General features: G+C 36.8%; 1 long non-coding RNA gene across 1 annotated transcript in view; it reads left to right on the top strand.

Annotated features, from left to right (window-relative positions):
- The window catches only part of LOC122901863, a 46,923-nt gene extending 26,442 nt beyond the window's left edge, over positions 1 to 20,481 (top strand). The window contains exons 2-3 of the long non-coding RNA XR_006383695.1: positions 17,144 to 17,253; positions 20,423 to 20,481. This is a non-coding gene — a long non-coding RNA (uncharacterized LOC122901863). The remainder of the gene's footprint in view (positions 1 to 17,143; positions 17,254 to 20,422) is intronic.
- The last annotated feature ends 265 nt before the right edge of the window (positions 20,482 to 20,746 follow it).

Below are 20,746 nucleotides of genomic sequence, written 5' to 3'. Positions count from 1 at the left end.
ATTTGGGTCCTCTCTCTTTTCTTTTGGACTAGTTTGGCAAATGATTTATCAATCTCATTGATTCTTTAAAAAAAAACAGCTTCTAGTTTCATTGAGGTGTTCTACTGTATCCTTAGTTTCTATCTCATTGATCTCTATTCTGATCTTGATTATTACTCTTCTTGTATGGGGGGCTGGCTTAATTTGTTGTTGATTCTCCAGTTCCTTAAGGTATAAAGAGAGCTGATGTATTAAGGATTTTTCCATTTTTTTTGAGAGTGGCTTGCATGGCTATGTATTTCCCTTTTAGGACCACCTTTGCCATATCCCGTAGGTTTTGGACTGAAGTGTCTTCATTCTCATTGGTTTCCCTGAACTGTTTAAGTTTGTCTTCAATTTCCAGGTTAATCCAAACATTCTAAAGCAGGGTGGTCTTTAGCTTTGAAGTGTTTGAATTCCTTCCAAACTTTTTCTTGTTGTTGAGTTCCAGTTTCAAAGCATTGTGGTCTGAGAATATTCAGGGAATAATCTCAATCTTTTGGTATCAGTTGAGCCCTGATTTGTGACCCAGTATGTGGTCTATTCTGGAGAAAGTTCAATGTACACCTGAGAAGAATGAGTATTCTGCTGTTTTAGGGAAGAATGTCCTGTATATGTCTATGAAGTCCATCTGGTCCAATGTGTCATTCAGTGCTCTTGTTTATTTATTGAATTTCTGCTTGGATGATATTTCTATTACTTTCTATTATTATTATCATTATGTACATAAATATTAAATACCTCGTTTTTGCTACCTTAAATACATATATGTACCTACAAATAAGACAATTTCAAATACTACAGCCTAACACAAAGTCTTGCTTTTAGATACAGAAAGTCAGTTTTTCTTGTTTTAAGAAATTATCTGAGCTAATCTGGTCATTTCTTCAAGGGTTCTTTTTCTTCTGTGTTATTATTTAAAGAATAGAATGACTTGGACTCAAATCCATCAACATTTACAGAGCACCTACTGTGTGCCAGGACTATGCCAAGTGCTTTCCAAATTGAAAACAAAATACTATTATTGAGATGTATTAACAGTTTAGAGACTCAACTTTAAAACTGAGAAAGTAAATCCTGCAGGCAAAGAGAAACATTTTAAAGTTCTTTATCTAGGAATAAGATACGTGTTTTGAAGAGAGATTCTAAGATCTACATCTGATTTAGAAGCTTCCTTTCATCTGGATCCATAGTTCTCAATTGTTAGTATACATAAGGAAATAGTACAGCCTATGCACCAGTTTAAAGAGTAGTTTTAACCACACATTATTTATACCCTATGTGCTAACTTTAGAATCTGAACCTTGAATATGATATATTGATACACTATTAAGTGCTTTATTCTGTGTTATATACTACAAAAGTTGGACTTTCTAAATAAAAGAAACACCTCAAATGATGATAAGTGGGCAGAAATAAGGTAAAGTACTCAGAAGCATTGATATATATATATATACACACACACACACACACACACACAGTTGTACAGGTTGAGTATTAGACAAGAGGGATTAACACTGCAGTCTATGTGACTCCCTGGGGCTGACCACCATACTGATGCATGATCATAAAATGTGGCCACAGTGACTGACTGACTTCAAAGTTATGAGCCAAAGGAAACAGAGTGTTAGACTCAATTAAATTTTAACTTAACAAAGTTACATTATAAACGGATGCAAAAATTCAGATTTTCTTACTTATTGAACAAATTTTCAGTCATAAAAATTCCTCACTAGTATTAATATATTGTTACGTAAAACCACATTTTTAATTTATGATATTACTTAAAGATACTAAAATATTATAGCTTAAAACTAACACTTGACACTAACTTGGTTATTTTAGCATTTTGTTTTGATTAGTTGGAAGAGAAATATGGGTAAAATCTTAAAGAAAAATATGTGTAAAACTGGGTAAAATTACATGGTGATATATATATATATAAGAAGAAGGGTATATATATACCTTTTATTCTTTCTTTTTCCCAGTTGCTTAAATAACTTGGATGTTGCAGTATATTTAAATCAGCTTCCTGCTAATATTATGTAAAGACAGTAGCCCAAAAATGAAAAGATGAAAAGTATCTAACTACCTTCAGAGAAGCACTGGGAAGAGTGCTAAGTATTTAAACAGAATTGCATTTACATAATAAATAAGAAAAAGTACAGATAAAAATAAATTATTGAAACATAGTTTAAAGATTCTCCTTTAATACTTTGTTTTTAACAACAAAGACTAACCCAACCTCATTAATCTACTGCTGGCTAGTATCTCTCAGCTATTAGCCCTCTCTAGAAATTGTCCTTGGCTATATATAGCTGTCTGGCTCAAGTCATGCACTCTTCAGAAGGTCAGCCACCATCCAATGATTGTCCAAATGAAAGCATAAAGACCCTGTCCCTTTGCTCCAAAGGAGGACAACTCTAAAGGGCCATCCCAGCTCCACAATCTTCATAGCAGTTCTCACTCAGCCAGTCCTCATTCCTCCCCTTCTCTTCCACAGGTATTGATCTCAGGAACACTCCCTAATAAACTTTCTGCATCCCTATATTTCAGAATATACTTCCTAAAGAATTCAACCTGAAATATCTTCCTCAAAATTAGCAACATTAACACACACACACACACACACACACACACACAATTTGTGAGTGAAAATCTTTTAGAAACATAAAAAGTCTGATAAGAAAGAAATTAATGCTTACCTAGAACAAAATATCTGTGATTTAATAAAAGAACAAGTTTAGTACATATGGATTGGGAAGAAAGCTAAACCACGTCTAGATAATTGCGAATAGTTGGTGTGTATGTTAATATTTTTCCCAACCTAATGTTTTGTGAACTTAAATATACTCATTAATAGAATTTGGCAAGATAGAAAGGAGATTAAAAATACAATCAACCTATGGAAGAGAAGAATAAATGTAAACACATTAAACAAGACTGCTTTGCCATATTAATTAAAAAAGAACCCATTAGTTAATATAACTACTTTTAAATTTTATATAGTATAGAATGTAGGCCTATTCTGTGTATTTTTTGTTGTTGCTGTTTATCTCTGTTAGTTAAAATGTACAAGGTCTTTGCAAGACAGTATTGAGGGAGTACAGCTAGAAATTATGCTAACATATATTTGATCCATCCCCTTACTCAAAAATAACCAAATCATCTTCCCAAGTGAGAAAACAAAAACCTGCAAAGTTCTTCAATGCTACTGGATCTTCATATGGTATCTAATTCCATGTTCATTTCCCAAGATGCATAGTATATAAACTGATAGCATTTAATGGCTTACTTTCTCTCTATGGACATCTTTGAAATTTGTAATTCCTTCCTTTTGTATTAAAAAGGAATAACCTTCTCCCCTTTCATACAACAGGATGGATCTGGGATGGACACAAAAGATAAGAGACTCTTAATCTCAGAACACATACTGAGGGTTGCTGGAGGTGGGGACGGAGGGGAGAGGGTGGCTGGGTGATAGACACTCCTTTAATACTTTGTTTTTAAGAACAAAGACTAACCCAACCTCATTAATCTACTGCTGGCTAGTATCTCTCAGCTATTAGGTTATGTGCTATGGTGAGTGCTGTGAATTGTGTAAGACTGATGAGTCACAGACCTGTACTCCTGAAACAAACAACATACATTAATAAAAAGATTAATTAAAAAAATAAGCCATGTGACCTAAATTCTGCCACTCACTGGCTATGTAAACTGGGACAAGTCACTTAAGCTTTCTCAGCTTCATTTAGAAAACTGAGGTCTTAATTCTGATCTCACAAGATTGATATGATCATTAAATAATATATTTTATTTGAAACTCTAATGCACGATACAAAAATATAACTTTATTATTATAATGGCAAAAAAATAAAAAGAAATAGCCTTATGATGTTGAGGTATGTTTCTTCCATCTCTATTCCATTGAGGGTTTTTATCAAAAATGGATGCTGGGGAGGAGTCAAGATGGCGGAGAAGTAGCAGGCTGAGACTGCTTCAGCTAGCAGGAGATCAGCTAGATAGCTTATCTAAAGATTGCAAACACCTGCAAACCCATCAGCAGATCGAAGAGAAGAACAGCAATTCTAGAAACAGAAAAACACCCACTTTCTGAAAGGTAGGACTGGCGGAGAAGTGAATCCACAGCGACAGGAAGATAGACCCCGGGGGGAGGAGCTGGCTCCGGGCAAGCGGCGGAGCAACGGAGCACAAAATCAGGACTTTTAAAAGTCTGTTCCGCTGAGGGACATCGCTCCAGAGGCTAAACCCAGGCAAAGCCCACGCGGGGTCAGTGTGGCCTCAGGTTCCGCAGGGTCACAGAAGGATCAGGGGTGTCTGAGTGTCCCAGAGCTTGCGCGTATTAGAACGGGAAAGCCGGCTACAGAGACAGAGCCGACAGTAAGCTCACAGCTCGGGGTTACCTGGAACCGGCCACAGGCTCGGTGAGCTCGGAGCGCGGCCGGAGGTCAGGCAGACAGGAGTTACTGGGCGCTGTTCTCTGAGGGCGCACTGAGGAGTGGGGCCCGGGCTCTCGGCTCCTCCGGGCCGGAGACCAGGAGGCTGCCATTTGTATTCCCATCCTCTGGAACTCTCGGAACTCTATGGAAAGCGCTCAGGGAACAAAAGCTCCTGAAAGCAAACCCAAGCGGATTACTCAGCCCGGGCCCTGGTAAGGGCGGTGCAATTCCGCCTGGGGCAAAGACACTTGAGAATCACTACAACAGGCCCCTACCCCAGAAGATCAACAAGAAATCCAGCCAAGACCAAGTTCACCTACCAAGGAGTGCGGTTTCAATACCAAGGAGAGCAGCAGAATTCCACAGGAGGAGAAAGCAAAGCACGGAACTCGTGGATTTCTCCCTGTGATTTTTTAGTCTTGCAGTTAATTTAATTTTTTTCTTTTTCATTTTTTTTTCTCTTCTTCTGCTAAAATATTTTTTAACTTTTATCTTTTTCTTTTTTAACGTTTTTTAACTAGTATATCTAATACATATATTTTTTCTTTTTTACACTTTTCTTTATTCGTTTTCTTTTTTTAATTCTTTTCTTTTTTCTTTTTTTTTGAACCTCTTTTTATCCCCTTTCTCCCCTCTCACAATTTGGGATCTCTTCTGATTTGGTTAAAGCATATTTTCCTGGGGTTTTTGCCACCCTTTTAGTAATTTACTTGCTTCTTCATATACTCTTAGCTGGACAAAATGACAAGGCGGAAAAATTCACAACAAAAAAAAGAAAAAGAGGCAGTACCGAAGGCTCGGGACCTAATCAATACAGACATTGGTAATATGTCAGATCTAGAGTTCAGAAGACAATTCTCAAGGTTCTAGCTGGGCTTGAAAAAGGCATGGAAGATATTAAAGAAACCCTCTCGGGAGATATAAAAGCCCTTTCTGGAGAAATAAAAGAACTAAAATCTAACCAAGTTGAAATCAAAAAAGCTATTAATGAGGTGCAATCAAAAATGGAGGCTCTCACTGCTAGGATAAATGAGGCAGAAGAAAGAATTAGCAATATAGAAGACCAAATGACAGAGAATAAAGAAGCTGAGCAAAAGAGGGACAAACAGCTACTGGACCACGAAGGGAGAATTCAAGAGACAAGTGACACCATAAGATGAAACAAACAACATTAGAATAATTGGGATTCCAGAAGAAGAAGAAAGAGAGAGGGGAGCAGAAGGTATACTGGAGAGAATTATTGGGGAGAATTTCCCCAATATGGCAAAAGGAACGAGCATCAAAATTCTGGAGGTTCAGAGAACCCCCCTCAAAATCAATAAGAATAGGCCCACACCCCGTCACCCAATAATAAAATTTACAAGCCTTAGTGACAAAGAGAAAATCCTGAAAGCAGCCTGGGAAAAGAAGTCTGTAACATACAATGGTAAAAATATTAGATTGGCAGCGGACTTATCCACAGAGACCTGGCAGGCCAGAAAGAGCTGGCATGATATTTTCAGAGCACTAAACGAGAAAAACATGCAGCCAAGAATACTATACCCAGCTAGGCTATCATTGAAAATAGAAGGAGAGATTAAAAGCTTCCAGGATAAACAAAAACTGAAAGAATTTGCAAATACCAAACCAGCTCTACAGGAAATATTGAAAGGGTTCCTCTAAGCAAAGAGAGAGCCTACAAGTGGTAGATCAGAAAGGAACAGAGACAATATACAGTAACAGTCACCTTACAGGCAATACAATGGCACTAAATTCATATCTCTCAATAGTTACCCTGAATGTTAATGGGCTAAATGCCCCAATCAAAAGACACAGGGTATCAGAATGGATAAAAAAACAAAACCCATCTATATGTTGCCTCCAAGAAACTCATTTTAAGCCCGAAGACACCTCCAGATTTAAAGTGAGGGGGTGGAAAAGAATTTACCATGCTAATGGACATCAGAAGAAAGCAGGAGTGGCAATCCTTATATCAGATCAATTAGATTTTAAGCCAAAGACTATAATAAGAGGTGAGGAAGGACACTATATCATACTCAAAGGGTCTGTCCAACAAGAAGATATAACAGTTTTAAATATCTATGCCCCCAATGTGGGAGCAGCAAACTATATAAACCAATTAATAACAAAATCAAAGAAACACATCAACAATAATACAATAATAGTAGTGGACTTTAACACTCACTGAAATGGACAGATCATCCAAGGAAAAGATCAACAAGGAAATAAAGCCTTAAATGACACACTGGACCAGATGGACATCACAGATATATTCAAACATTTCATCCCAAAGCAACAGAATACACATTCTTCTCTAGTGCACATGGAATATTCTCTAGAATATATCACATCCTCGGTCCTAAATCAGGACTCAACCAGTATCAAAAGATTGGGATCATTCCCTGCATATTTTCAGACCACAATGCTCTGAAGCTAGAACTCAACCACAGGAGGAAGTTTGGAAAGAACCCAAATACATGGAGACTAAACAGCATCCTTCTAAAGAATGAATGGGTCAACCGGGAAATTAAAGAAGAATTGAAAAAGATCAAGGAAACAAATGATAATGAAAATACAACGGTTCAAAATCTGTGGGACACAATAAAGGCAGTCCTGAGAGGAAAATATATAGCGGTACAAGCCTTTCTCAAGAAACAAGAAAGGTCTCAGGCACACAATCTAACCCTACACCTAAAGGAGCTGGAGAAAGAACAAGAAAGAAACCCTAAGCCCAGCAGGAGAAGAGAAATCATAAAGATCAGAGAAGAAATCAATGAAATAGAAACCAAAAAAACAATAGAACAAATCAACGAAACTAGGAGCTGGTTCTTTGAAAGAATTAATAAAATTGATAAACCCCTGGCCAGACTTATCAAAAAGAAAAGAGAAAGGACCCAGATAAAAAAAATCATGAATGAAAGAGGAGAGATCACAACTCACACCAAAGAAATACAAACTATTATAAGAACATACTATGAGCAACTCTACGCCAACAAATTTGACAATCTGGAAGAAATGGATGCATTCCTAGAAACATATAAACTACCACAACTGAACCAGGAAGAAATGGAAAGTCTGAACAGACCCATAACCAGTAAAGAGATTGAAACAGTCATTAAAAATATCCAAACAAACAAAAGCCCAGGGCCAGACGGCTTCCTGGAGGAATTCTACCAAACATTTAAAGAAAAACTAGTTCCTATTCTCCTGAAACTGTTCCAAAAAATAGAAATGGAAGGAAAACTTCCAAACTCATTTTAAGAGGCCAGCATCACCTTGATCCCAAAACCAGACAAGGATCCCACCAAAAAAGAGAGCTATAGACCAATATCCTTGATGAACACAGATGCGAAAATTCTCACCAAAATACTAGCCAATAGGATTCAATAGTACATTAAAAGGATTATTCACCACGACCAAGTGGGATTTATTCCAGGGCTGCAAGGTTGGTTCAACATCCGCAAATCAGTCAATGTGATACAACACATCAATAAAAGAAAGAACAAGAACCATATGATACTCTCAATAGATGCTGAAAAAGCATTTGACAAAGTACAGCATCCCTTCCTGATCAAAACCCTTCATAGTGTAGGGATAGAGGGCACATACCTCAATATCATCAAAGCCATCTATGAAAGACAAATATCATTCTCAATGGGTCTTTGGTTTTAGATTCAAGGTAATGCTGGCCTCATAGAATGAGTTTGAAGGTTTTCCTTCCATTTCTATTTTTTGTTATAGTTTGAGAATAACAGGTACTAACTCTTCTTTAAATGTTTGGTAGAATTCCTTTGGGAAGACATCTGACCCTGGGTACTTGTTTGTTGGGAGATTTTTGATTACTTACTCTATCTCTTTATTAGTTATCAGTCTGTTCAAGCCAAAGAAATCTTGTAAAAGAAAACCAAAGCTAAAGGCATCACAATTCCAGATTTCATACTGTATTACAAAGCTGTAGTGATCAAGACAGTATTGTACTGACACAAAAACAGACACAGAGATCAATGGAACAGAAAAGAAAAGCCAGAAATGGACCTACAACGATATGGTTGACTAATCTTTGACAAAGCAAGAGAGAATATCCAGTGGAAAAAAGTTTCTTCAATGAATGGTTAGGAAAAGTGGACAGTAACATGTGCAAAAATTAAAATGGACCACTTTCTTATGCCATACACAAAAATAAATTCAAAATGGATAAAAGACCTAAATGTGAGACAGAAAACTATCTAAATCCTAGAGGAGATCAGAGGCAATAACCTCTTTGACATCAACCATAACAATTCCTTACTAGATGTATCTCTGGAGGAAAAGGAAATAAAACAAAAAATGAAATATTGGGACTTATAAAAAGCTTCTGCATAGTGAAGGGAACAGTCAACAAAATGAAAAGGCAACTTCTGCAATAGGAGAAGATATCTGCAAATGACATATCTGATAAAAGGTTAGTATCCAAAACCTATAAAGAACTTATAAAACTCAATACTCAAATAAACAAATAATCCAGTTAAGAAATAGGTGGAAGATATGAATAGACATTTTTCCAAAAAAGACAAAGAGAAGGTTAACAGACACATGAAAACATGCTCAATATCACTCATTATCAGGGAAATACAAATCAAAACTACAATGAGGTGTCACCTCACACCTGTCAGAATGGCTAAAATGAATATAAGAAACAAGATGTTGGTGAGAATGCAGACACAGGGAAACCCTCTTACACTGTTGGTGGGAATGCAAACTGGTATAGCTGTTCTGGGTAAGAGCCTGGAGGTTTCTCAAAAAATAAAAAATAGAACTAACTGTGACCCAGCAATTACATTACTAGGTATTTACTCAAGGGATACGAAAAGTACTGATTTGAAGGGTTACATTCACTCTGATGTTTACAGCAGCATTACCAACAATAGCCAAATTATGTAAAGAGGCCAAATGTCCATCAACTAATGAATAGATAGAGAAGATGTGGTGTGTGTGTGTGTGTGTGTGTGTACATACACACACATATATAATGAAGTATTAATCAGCCATAAAAATAATGAAATCTTGCCATTTACAAAGATGTAGATGGAGCTAGAGAGTATAATGCTTAACAAAATACGTTAGTCAGAGAAAGACAAATGACATATGATTTCACTCAGATGTGGAATTTAAGAAAAGAAACAGTTGAACATGGGAGAAAAAAAGAGAAATGCAAACCATGAAACAGACTCTTTTTTTTTTTTTTCAAAGATTTTATTTATTTATTTGACAGAGAGAGCTAGAGAGAACACAAGGAGGGCAAACGGGAGAGGGAGAAGCAGGCTCCCCACCAAGCAGGGAGTCTGATGTGAGACTCAATCCCAGGACTCTGGACTCATGACCTGAGCTGAAGACAGACACTTTAATGACTGAGCCACCCAGGAGCCCCCCCTTTTTTTTTTCTTCAGAGTCTTAACTATAAAGAACTGAGGGTTGTTGGAAGAAGGTAGGCAGGGGGATGGGCTAGATGGGTGATGGGCATTAAGGAGGACACTTGTGATGAGCACTAGGTGTGGTATGTAAGTGATGAATCACTAAATTCTACCCCTGAAACTAATACTATACTATAAAAACTACACTATTATAATATAATTCCACTACCTGGAATTTAAATAACAACTTGAAATTATAGAAAAAATAAATCAAAATAAATAAAAAATCAAAATAGAATAGAATAAGTTGATAAGTTTTCTATTCCTATTTCAACCTGACTGGTTGTAGGGACTAGACATGACAGGAGGAGAGAAGTGCCTTGGTGAAGGAAATGGGAGCATGCCGCACACAGGGGTGTGCAGGCAGTAGTACAACAACCCAGTAATGGACTAGTGCAACTGCCCAGAATGCACAGAAGCCTGCAGTTACTCAGCTATCCATCTCTCTGACTGGAGATAAAATGTCGAACCTCTGGAAGGAAAAAGGAGGACGAGTAAAGAACTACCATCTTGGCTGACTAGAATTAGTATGCTCTATTGTCACAGCTTTTGATTACAGGTCAATGTCAGAAAAATACATACATCTCCATCTCTCACTGAAGCCAGTTTGATGGCACAGTGGAGAGTAAGGAAGGATTACCTACAAAGCTAACTGGATTACAAATCGGTGTTATAGATCATGAGTTCAGCTCTGCCTCTGTTTTGTGCTGGTAATTTCTCTTCACTAACCTCCCCCTGGGCTTTCAGGAAAACCATGTGGGTGCCAGAGAAGTCACAAGCAGAGCTTTGCATACTATTCAGCAGCTGCTCTCAATGGTGCAGAAAAGTAGCAGAGAGCACCCGTTAGGGAGGAAATGAATAGGACCATGTTACCAGCAAAAATAAATAAATTAATAGATAGATAGATAGATAAATAAATAAATAAAATAACCTTTTGTCTCCTGAGCTAACACTTCCATTCTTCTCTTATTGCTCTACCATCATTTTCCTTTTTACATCTTCCTTTTTGTTGCAGTTAATATTAGAATTTTATTTGTACTTAGGTCTGACTAGCTCTTGAAGAATAAAACTTAGGCATATCAGATCCAAAATACTTCATATTGATTCTGTAGCCTCTTCTTTTCTTGTTTGTATTACCATTACCCAAGTTATTCTAACTCATAGTTTGAATCAATTAAGAATCTCTGATGGTTAATTTTATGTGTCAGTGTGTGCTGTTGGTTTTGTTTCTGTGGAAAACTCTCATAAATATGGACCCAAATTCAATCACAGTTATCTTGAATCCAAATTTTTTTTGTTTTTTGTTTTTTTGGGATTTTTTTTGGGTCACTAATATTTCTCTGTGGGATAAGTACATGTATATGACAGAGGCTATATATAGAAACCCTGACTCTGGAATGGCTACTCTTAAAGAAGACAGCAGATATTACCTAAACAAATACAAAGATAAGCATCACATGGTATTTTTTTAAAAAATTATGCTGATGCTTTTTAAAAGCCTTTTTTTCCAGTTAAAATAGTTCAAAGGGAAGTTAATAAAAATCTCATTAAGTTCTAAGTTTCATTTAATTATTTTAAGCTCCTAATCCTTTCAAATTTTTAACTAGTTATATTTAACATGACAAAACTATTTTTTATTAACATCAATATCTGTAAATTGCTCCAAATCAGCATTTTCTCTACATTTGGGCAGTTTCTATTCGTCAATATGATAGGTCGTCCATTTGTAAATCAGTTCTTTTCTCCCTATTTGTCATAATATAATAAAATTAATGTTGTACATCATATTCTAAAGTAACCTGGTTGATCAATTCAAGGTGATTCCAGGCTCCCAAAATAATTCATCAACACAGGGATTTATGTCCATGTCTTTCTACATGGATTGATGTCTGTGCAGTCAAGTGTTATGAAAGTAGCCATTACTAGGAATCATATACAATAATAAACACAAAATCCCCATTTTTTCCCAATTTTCAATTCTTAAAACATTTTATTTCTTTTTTTTTTAATTTTTTAAAAGATTTTATTCATTTATTTGACAGAGAGAGATCACAAGTAGGCAGAGAGAGTGAGAGGGAAGCAGGCTCCCTGAAGAGCAGAGAGCCCGATGTGGGACTCCATCTCAGGACCCTGAGATCACGACCTGAGCCGAAGGCAGCAGCCCAAACCACTGAGCCACCCAGGCACCCCAAAACATTTTATTTCTTTTATTCAATTTAAATACTGGTCTGTTCTAATATAACCTTTAGTAGTGGGAATTACTGACAATTTTCAAGACTACTCTATTAAAAAAAAATTCTGCCTCCAACCAGAGGAACAAGAATACCGCTCTTGACCCTGGGCATACACTACAGTGGTTAATTTTATGTGTCAACTTGGCTATACTCTATGGTGCTCAATCACTTAAAGTCTAGATGTCACAGTGAAAGTAAATGCAAATATGATTAACACAATCAACTGATTTTAAGTAAAGCAGATTACTCTCAATGAGTAGGCCTCATCCCATCCGTTGAAGACCTTAGAAGCAGAAGGACTTAGAAGCAAACATAACGTTTCCCAAAATAGAAAGAGAATTCCTCAAGACTGCATCATAGAAACCTTGCCTGAATTTCCAGCCTGCTGCCCTGCCCTATAAATTTCAGATATGCCAGCTCCCACAATTGCATAACTGCATGAGCCAATTCCATAAAATGAGTCAGTCTTTCTATATGTATCTTTCTTTCCATCCTTTTCTCTTTCTCTCATATACGTATCTCCTGTTGTTTCTCTGGAAAACCATAATAATGATATAATATACATTATAAAATCTATCATCCACATTTTATATCAGTTTTAAATTTGCAAAATCCAATGTTAGATTTTAATTTGTTTTGTTTTGGGGGGCAATAACTTTGGAATATATGCTCCTTATTCTTCTGTCACAGGTCTGACATATAGTAGACAATCCATTGTTCTGTCCTTATTTGCTAAAAAGCACATAATACCCAATTATGGAGTGAGCACACTATTTTTTTTAAAGATTTTATTTATTTATTTGACAGAGAGAGACACAGCGAGAGAGGAAACACAGCAAGGGGAGAGGAAAAGGAAGAAGCAGGCTTCCCGCTGAGCAGGAAGCCCGATGTGGGGCTCGATCCCAGAACCTGGGATCATGCCCTGAGCCGAAGACAGATGCTTAATAACTGAGCCACTCAGGTGCCCCGAGCACACTATTTCTTTTTTCCAATTTATTTATTTTCAGAAAAACAGTATTCATTATTTTTTCACCACACCCAGTGCTCCATGCAAGCCGTGCCCTCTATAATACCCACCACCTGGTACCCCAACCTCCCACCCCCCCGCCACTTCAAACCCCTCAGATTGTTTTTCAGTCCATAGTCTCTCATGGTTCACTTCCCCTTCCGAGCACACTATTTTTTATTTGATTCATCCAGAAAGAAGAGTGGTTCTGATTTAAAATTAGCTTAAATTGCTCTTTGAAGGTATTTGAAGGGTTAACGAACTTAAGGTCATTCTATTGAATAAAAAGCAAGGCCTAAGTGTTAACAATCAAATCATAGTCTGAACATGAACTAAGCTGCAAACCTGACAGTAATGAGTTTGGAGAGAATTTCCTTACAATTCAACCTAAGATTTTCTCTTTCCCTCCATATTTTATCTACTTCAAATAGTTAAAACCTGGATCAATTGTAAATTCAAATATTTATAATTTTCATCCTAATGTTCTGATAGGCACCCTTCCTAAAGGTTCTCATGTCCTCATCCCAGAATTGTTTATCTTTTCACAGCTACATTTCTGAGTGCAGGGATCATGCTTGTCCTGTTCACAGCTATATTCTTAGCATAAGTTCAGGGCCTCACAGTACAGGTTAAATAATTTATTTTTGAAGTATGAAGACTTCTTCCTTTGCCCTTAAAAACATGAAGAGGGGTAGGAACATTTATTGCTTTTTAAAGTGAATAATGACCTGGGGAAAGAAAAGCTGTCCTGTCACTGTTCCCAAGGGCTTTCTCGTATGTAATAATGTTTTGCTAACCTAATTCAGTAGTTACTCCTCTCACACTATATATTATATTGATTAAAATTTAGCCTTTGGCAAACTACTTCATTTTTCTGAAACTGTCTCCTCATCTGTAAAATGAGGATAGATGAGACAAGAGCATGATTCTATACTTTCTGAAATCTGGGTTATAGGGGAAGGGAAGGAGTTTATAAAAGTTCTAATTTAAGGAAACAAAAATAATAATAATAATTGTACCTAGATGCACTATATATATTCAGGTACTGATGCACTATATTTATTCATATACATTCATATATGTTATTATATATATAGATATATAACTAATAATATACTATAACTAATATATATACATATATATCAGCCATTATCTCCACCATCATCATTTTTTTTTTTTTTTTTTTTTTTAGTTTTTGCAGGACCCTTAACACTAAATAGTTTAGCTACACCCATGGCAATGACAGCAATTAGGAGGACTTTGGAGATTATTCTCATATTCCTCTAAAGTTACCTAGAGAATCAAAAGTAGTCCTTACTACACTATATAATATTTTGTTGGCACTCTGACCATCTCATCGTCCTCAGCAGCTTGCAAGGTAGACGACATTCACTGTTATTCATGTACAACTGCCTCAATTCTGTTACCTAGATAAGCGTGTAACAGTTACAGATTTCTCCTCAATGCATCCAGCCAGCCTGACCAGCACATGGGAGCACGAGTGAAAATCATGTTCAAGAAATAGGCCCATGCAGTTTATGTGTCAGACAGACCTGGAGTAACCAAGTACCACATACAAGCAATCCTGGCACACACCAACATTTCCATAGTATTCCTCTCAAACTAGTTGAGGCATCAGTAGTGTGATAGATGGGCTTGTTAATATAAATAAATTATATACAATATTTCACATTAAGCCCAGTAATATGAGTGATATGGCTTCCAGGAAAATGACATTTCAGAACTTCAAGCTTGTAGAACCTAAACAGACACTTCACTTTGACACTTCACTTAATATAGAAAAAGAAGTTAATTCCTTCCCTACTGTTCAATAATTGCAATGAAGACAGACATTAAGAGACAAAGTGTTTAGTTATTACAAAATACATCTGTTTGGAATTTTTTTAATCATTGGGCATCATGGGATCTTTAGTTTTAATCATGGGATAGTCTTTTACCAGGACCTTCCCTAAGAACATGATGAAAAATAACTCCTCCAGCTATAAAATCTTTAATCTTCTAAACCACAAGCTCGTCACCAGAAATCATACCTAGATTTTATCATAACCAGAAAAATATTTACCCTCAAATAACTTCATTCGTACTCTGAATTCATTAACAAAGAGCCATGTCAAATTTCTACTACTTTTTCTTCCTTTATTGAAAGTTTTCTGATGTCTGAAAGGTAATTTAAATTAATTTTATTTATTTTTTTTTATTTTTTTTTTAAAGATTTTATTTATTTATTTGAGAGAGACAGTGAGAGAGAGCATGAGCGAGGAGAAGGTCAGAGAGCGAAGCAGACTCCCCAGGGAGCTGGGAGCCTGATGTGGGACTCGATCCCGGGACTCCAGGATCACGCCCTGAGCCGAAGGCAGTCGCCCAACCAACTGCACCACCCAGGCGTCCCTAAATTAATTTTAAAATGAATGATATACCTATTCATACAATACACACTAATGGTACACTGCTTATCCATACGGACTTCTTTTGAATTTTTCTTGTTTGTTTTTCTTATAAATTTTACATTATAAATGTAGAAAATGAAATATTTATTATGATGGGGGAATTCACACCCTTTCCTATCTTTAATCCTTGCAGTTTTTTAAGTAATCAGGAATATATTTATTATAACTCTATTTCTCTAGATTTAGGTTTTATTTTGTAAGAGAAAAAGGGAAACTATCATTTTCTAGACATATTTAATATATATCCAGTATATTTTCTAAGCACACACTAATATATGTCTAATTAACCCACATTCTCTTATTTCATCCTTGCAATAACATTTTTTGTAGGAACACCTAAAAAGTAAAGTAATTCCTCTCCTTTGCGAAGTACTATGTCAAAACTCAAATAACTGTAATATACTGTTCTCAGGACCTCAGAGGGAAGACCTAGCCAAGATGAAAACAGGCAAGAAAGAGATAGAGTAGTCACGTGTGACTTGTCTATTCTTCTCCCATGGAGCTCTGAGTCAAGGTTCACACAAATCTTCTGAGGAAGTATCACACTACATACAGCAGATGGGGTCCTCTGATGAGCAGCTACTCTACTGTGATAATGTGCAGCTTTCACCCAAGACAGCTCAGATTACTCAGTCTATACTTAACCTGGGCCATGGTCAAGACTCTAAACAAGGAAGAAAGTATTCAGAGATGATGGTAACCAAAGAAGACATGGCTGGAGAAACTTGGGGCACAGACCCCATGAAGACATGTTCCGGTTAATAGGAGATAGCTCTAGTTTCCTTCCCACGGGGGGTGTGACTCATACTTACAGATTTTTAATGTTCTCAAGTTTCTTGGGTCCAAGGAACCATTTTGATGTGGCTTTTTTGCCGTATTTGCAGCCCAGAACAGGTCGGCTGTCCTCTGTTCTTTGATATCTTTCCTACTTGGCAGTTGTATTTCCTCCTGACTCAAATGTGCTTCCTCTCTTTGGGAAGGCACAGGATGCCACTGACTAAATGTCAGAAGAATGTATGCCTCAGGTTGTTTTGCCAGCAGTGGGCACAGGCTGAGTGAAAGAGGGAAGTAAAGGAAGAGGTGGGGCACCCAGCTGGTTCAGCTTCTCTCCTTCCCTTACAAGGTACATGACCTTGGACAAATCATGCTGGTGTCTCATATTCTGCATTTGCAGAGAATGAGAGCAGAGGATGTGATAACATACCTGTAAAGCAGAGGTAGCTAACTACAATGTGCTTCTAGAAGTCCCATTTAATTAAAGTCCAAAGTTATAAAAATAGTAACAGCTAATAAACTTTTTACTGTGTTCCAAGATCCTTGTTGAACATTGTATGTACAGCATCTCTGTTCTTCACAAATCCTACATGATAGGTATCACTAGCCATGTTTCACAGAGAAAAGCTGTCTGAAGACTGAATAAATTACAGTGATGGACCTAAAGGTTTCAGTCCTTGGTCTACATGACTCCTAACCCTCTGTTCTTTTCTTTGTGCTCTGCTGTTCTCAGGTGTATGACTTATGCTGGTGTGATCGACGTTCCCTATAATTCTTTCAGGTTGAAAGCAGTCAACCATGTTTCATGAGCCCCAGTCTCTGATGGCTGAGTATGCACAAGAGGTATTTTGTGTTGCAATTAAAATTACAAGAAGGTTAATCAGACACACATTTAATGATATGTATAACAGCTATTGTGCTACACATCATTAGGCATAAATGGTAAGCTGTTCATATAAATGAAAATAATTATTCTTACACTAATGAAGAAAGCATGGCCGTACTCAGACAGGAATTGAGATGGAATGGAAAAAAAAATGTTGGAATAAAATTGTTTCCATTTAGTAACTTATTACTAAAACCCAATCATTATGCAAAGTATTTTATATGCAGTAACTAATTTAATCTTCTTAGTAACAATAGTAGAAAAATATCAGTAATAAATATTATATTTTTTAACAGATGGGGGAAACAGAAAGGTTAAAAAAATTGTCCTAGCAATGACTGGGATGATATGCCATTCCAGAAAGTGTCACTTAATGTCCTCCTCTAAAACACTTGGGTCTCATAGCCTCGTTTAAATGGAAATACCACTCCCTTTCTCATCTTACCAGGTTTGCTTGCTCTTAATGGGAAGTGCACTCTTGCCTTCAACTAACTTAGCCTTAGAACACCAGTGTCCATTCTGCTTAAATTCCAAATTGGTAATATATAAATAACTCTTTCAACTTCCTGTTTCCAGTGCAGAAGTCCACAGACTTTTTATCATTAGGGAAAACAGTGGGAAATATACCAGTTAGGACAGGCTAGCTTCTGTTTAAGATCTGATAACTTACGAACCAAAACTTCGGTGGCTCAGAGTTTACTTGTTTACCACAGGATGGAGTCTGAGTGGGCAGTCACTGAATAGTGCTAACCATCTCAACAGAGGAAAGAGAGGATTGCAAAACTTTAGCTCTTTCATTCTCCATGTTACATGCCACAAAAAGTGAAGTTTGGGTCAGGCAAAGACATTTTGGGATCAGGGCTCCAGGATTTCATCAGATAGGGAAGAAGTTTTCTTACTGATTAAAATAAGCTATCCATAAGGGGAAAGTTCAAAGAAAAACTTCAATAGCTTTGAGAATTTGTTTACAATCTGCTCTCAGTGACCTAAAAGGTCAATTCAAGTATCACTTAACTCTGGACCCCATTCCCTTTCTTAGCACTACCCTTTCTTCATCTCCACTGCCCAGAGTTCTAGGGCTAAGCAGGCAGGGAATGTTGATATATCCTGCTCACCTTTATTATATTGTTTTGGATGGCCTCTTCAATGTTAATAGCATTTATTTGCAAAGCATATTGTTCCTTTAGTGGTGGAAAACATGTGCATTTTGTGAAGCTGTTTGTGTCCTAGAGTTTGGCCAATCACAATGTCTGGTTTGCATCAAATGTAGTAGGAGAGCTAAATGGCCCATAATAGGACTAAACATTGACATGATTAGTTCAGTGCATGCGCTGATACAAATAACCATGGATTTATATGGCAATAAGTTATTGTACTAATGGAATAGTTATTAAACTTAATACCAAGAAAAATAAGCAGTAGCGACCAACTTATTTTCTGGTCAGTGAGTAGTATTATTGAGAAAATGTGTACTGAACATTTCACAGGATAGAAAGAATGGTTCTGAGTCAGAAATCTGAGGGCTCCAGGCTTCTACCTCCTTTAGGTGTATGACATTTCTGCACCTCAATTCCTCAATTTAAACAAAAAGAATAAATGAGATAGAGCTGAGGATCCTCAGAAACCATAATCCAGCATTGTTTCCTCTTTAGGTTTAAGTACCACTGCAAAATCTTCTCTTAGTTTTGGCAGGTGGAAGCCTCCAGGGAGAGGATGAGGAAGAAGGAAGAAACACTCATGCTCCCACTATAATATAGGACCTCGGGTTTGAATAAGAAAATAATAAAGATGGTTTAGCCTCACAAAGTTCCAGCTGTCTCAGAATTCACGCAGTATAAAGGCATCACTGATGAGTTAAGATGCTTTAAATTTCCCTATGAGAGTTGGGTACATACATGGATATGGCCTCAACTTCCTTGAAAGTGTTTCCCTGTGTCCAAAGAGGATTATTTAAGACTATAGTCAGAGACTGTGGCAGAGTTACTGAGGGCTCTTGGGATCAGGATCTCCAACATTATGAAGGTCTGGCAGCTCTAGGAATGAGATACAAAGCCTTTCCTGCTTGAACTGAGGTCCTTGATACTAACTGGCCCGCCCCTCCCTTTGCCTGTCTCCTCTCTGCTTTATTCCAAGTTCACTCCTTTCCTTATCTGCCTCCAAATTTCTGGTACAAAGCTCTTTCTGCTGATTATGTTTCCATTCCCCTATACCAGCACTCTTACCCCTGCAGTGAAGTATGACCAGACTGATTTCCTGATGGCCAACTCAAAAATACCAATTCTGCTGTGTCAGTTTTCTCTGCCCTCAAACCTTCCATGTTCAGAAGACCTGAAACCAGGGTGGGAAGTGAGATCGAGCACAGTTGGACAAGCTGTTCGAGGACTAATCGTGCTTGTACACAGAGGAAAACAGATGGAAGGAGAGAGATTCCTGGAGAACATATGGTTGATGGGGCAAGGAACAAGTCTATTGAAATGAATTGCAGATTTGGAGAGATGAGAGGCATGGCTCCACTGCCTACCATGGAATAACGAGTTTAGCTTATGCAGGATGTTTGGGATCTGAATTTCAATTTAATCATCAGCAAACTGAAGGTCTAAAAAAAAAAAACTACTTCTTAGAGTTAAGAAGATTAAAAGATATAATCAGTTTGAGATTATTTGGTGGTTATTACTCTAATTACTATTACTGAATAGATAACCTATTGTTTTACACGTTAAAGTAGACAGAATAGACTACTTTCACAGTCAGAGCTAATTGTGGAAGTCTGATTTTACAAAAAAGAAAACAAGGGGGAAAAAGAAAATTTCCCAAGAAAAATAAACATATTACAAAATGTAGCATATCGATTTAAAGGAGCTCACAAACTCTCTGAAGTCCACCTGTGGGTTTCTGGAATGAAATTTTTAAAAAAAGCAAAATCCCAGGTGGTGGGTATTATAGAGGGCACGGCCTGCATGGAGCACTGGGTGTGGTGAAAAAATAATGAATACTGTTTTACTGAAAATAAATAAATTGGAAAAAAAAAAAGCAAAATCTCCAAAAGATATGAGAAGCTTAAAGTAGGAACATTTCAGAAACTTCTTTTGAACTCCTACATCTTTATTTATCTGATTTGTTCCACAGGCTATCTACTCATTACTCATCTCTAATTACTAAATTCAGAAATTCCTAGCAAAGTAAATAACTCAACAAGTAACCAAGTAAATGTATGGCTGAAGGAAAAGTAAGTAAGATCTGTTTCTATGAAACCTGTTTGGAAAGCCACGCTGGCAGAAGCGTGGCATTTTTGCAGATCCTCTTGTCAAGTAAGAATGCATGAGTGCACATGTTTGTGTGCAGAAAAAGAGAGATCATTAAGATTATATATAATATACATATATATATGAACATATGTGTATGTATATATGCATATTTATGTACACACAGATATATGAAATGTCTAAAACT

Source organism: Neovison vison, chromosome 3 (assembly GCF_020171115.1).
Source record: "Neovison vison isolate M4711 chromosome 3, ASM_NN_V1, whole genome shotgun sequence".
Taxonomy (NCBI): Eukaryota; Metazoa; Chordata; class Mammalia; order Carnivora; family Mustelidae; genus Neogale; species Neogale vison.
This window is presented reverse-complemented; position numbering and strand designations above follow the sequence as displayed.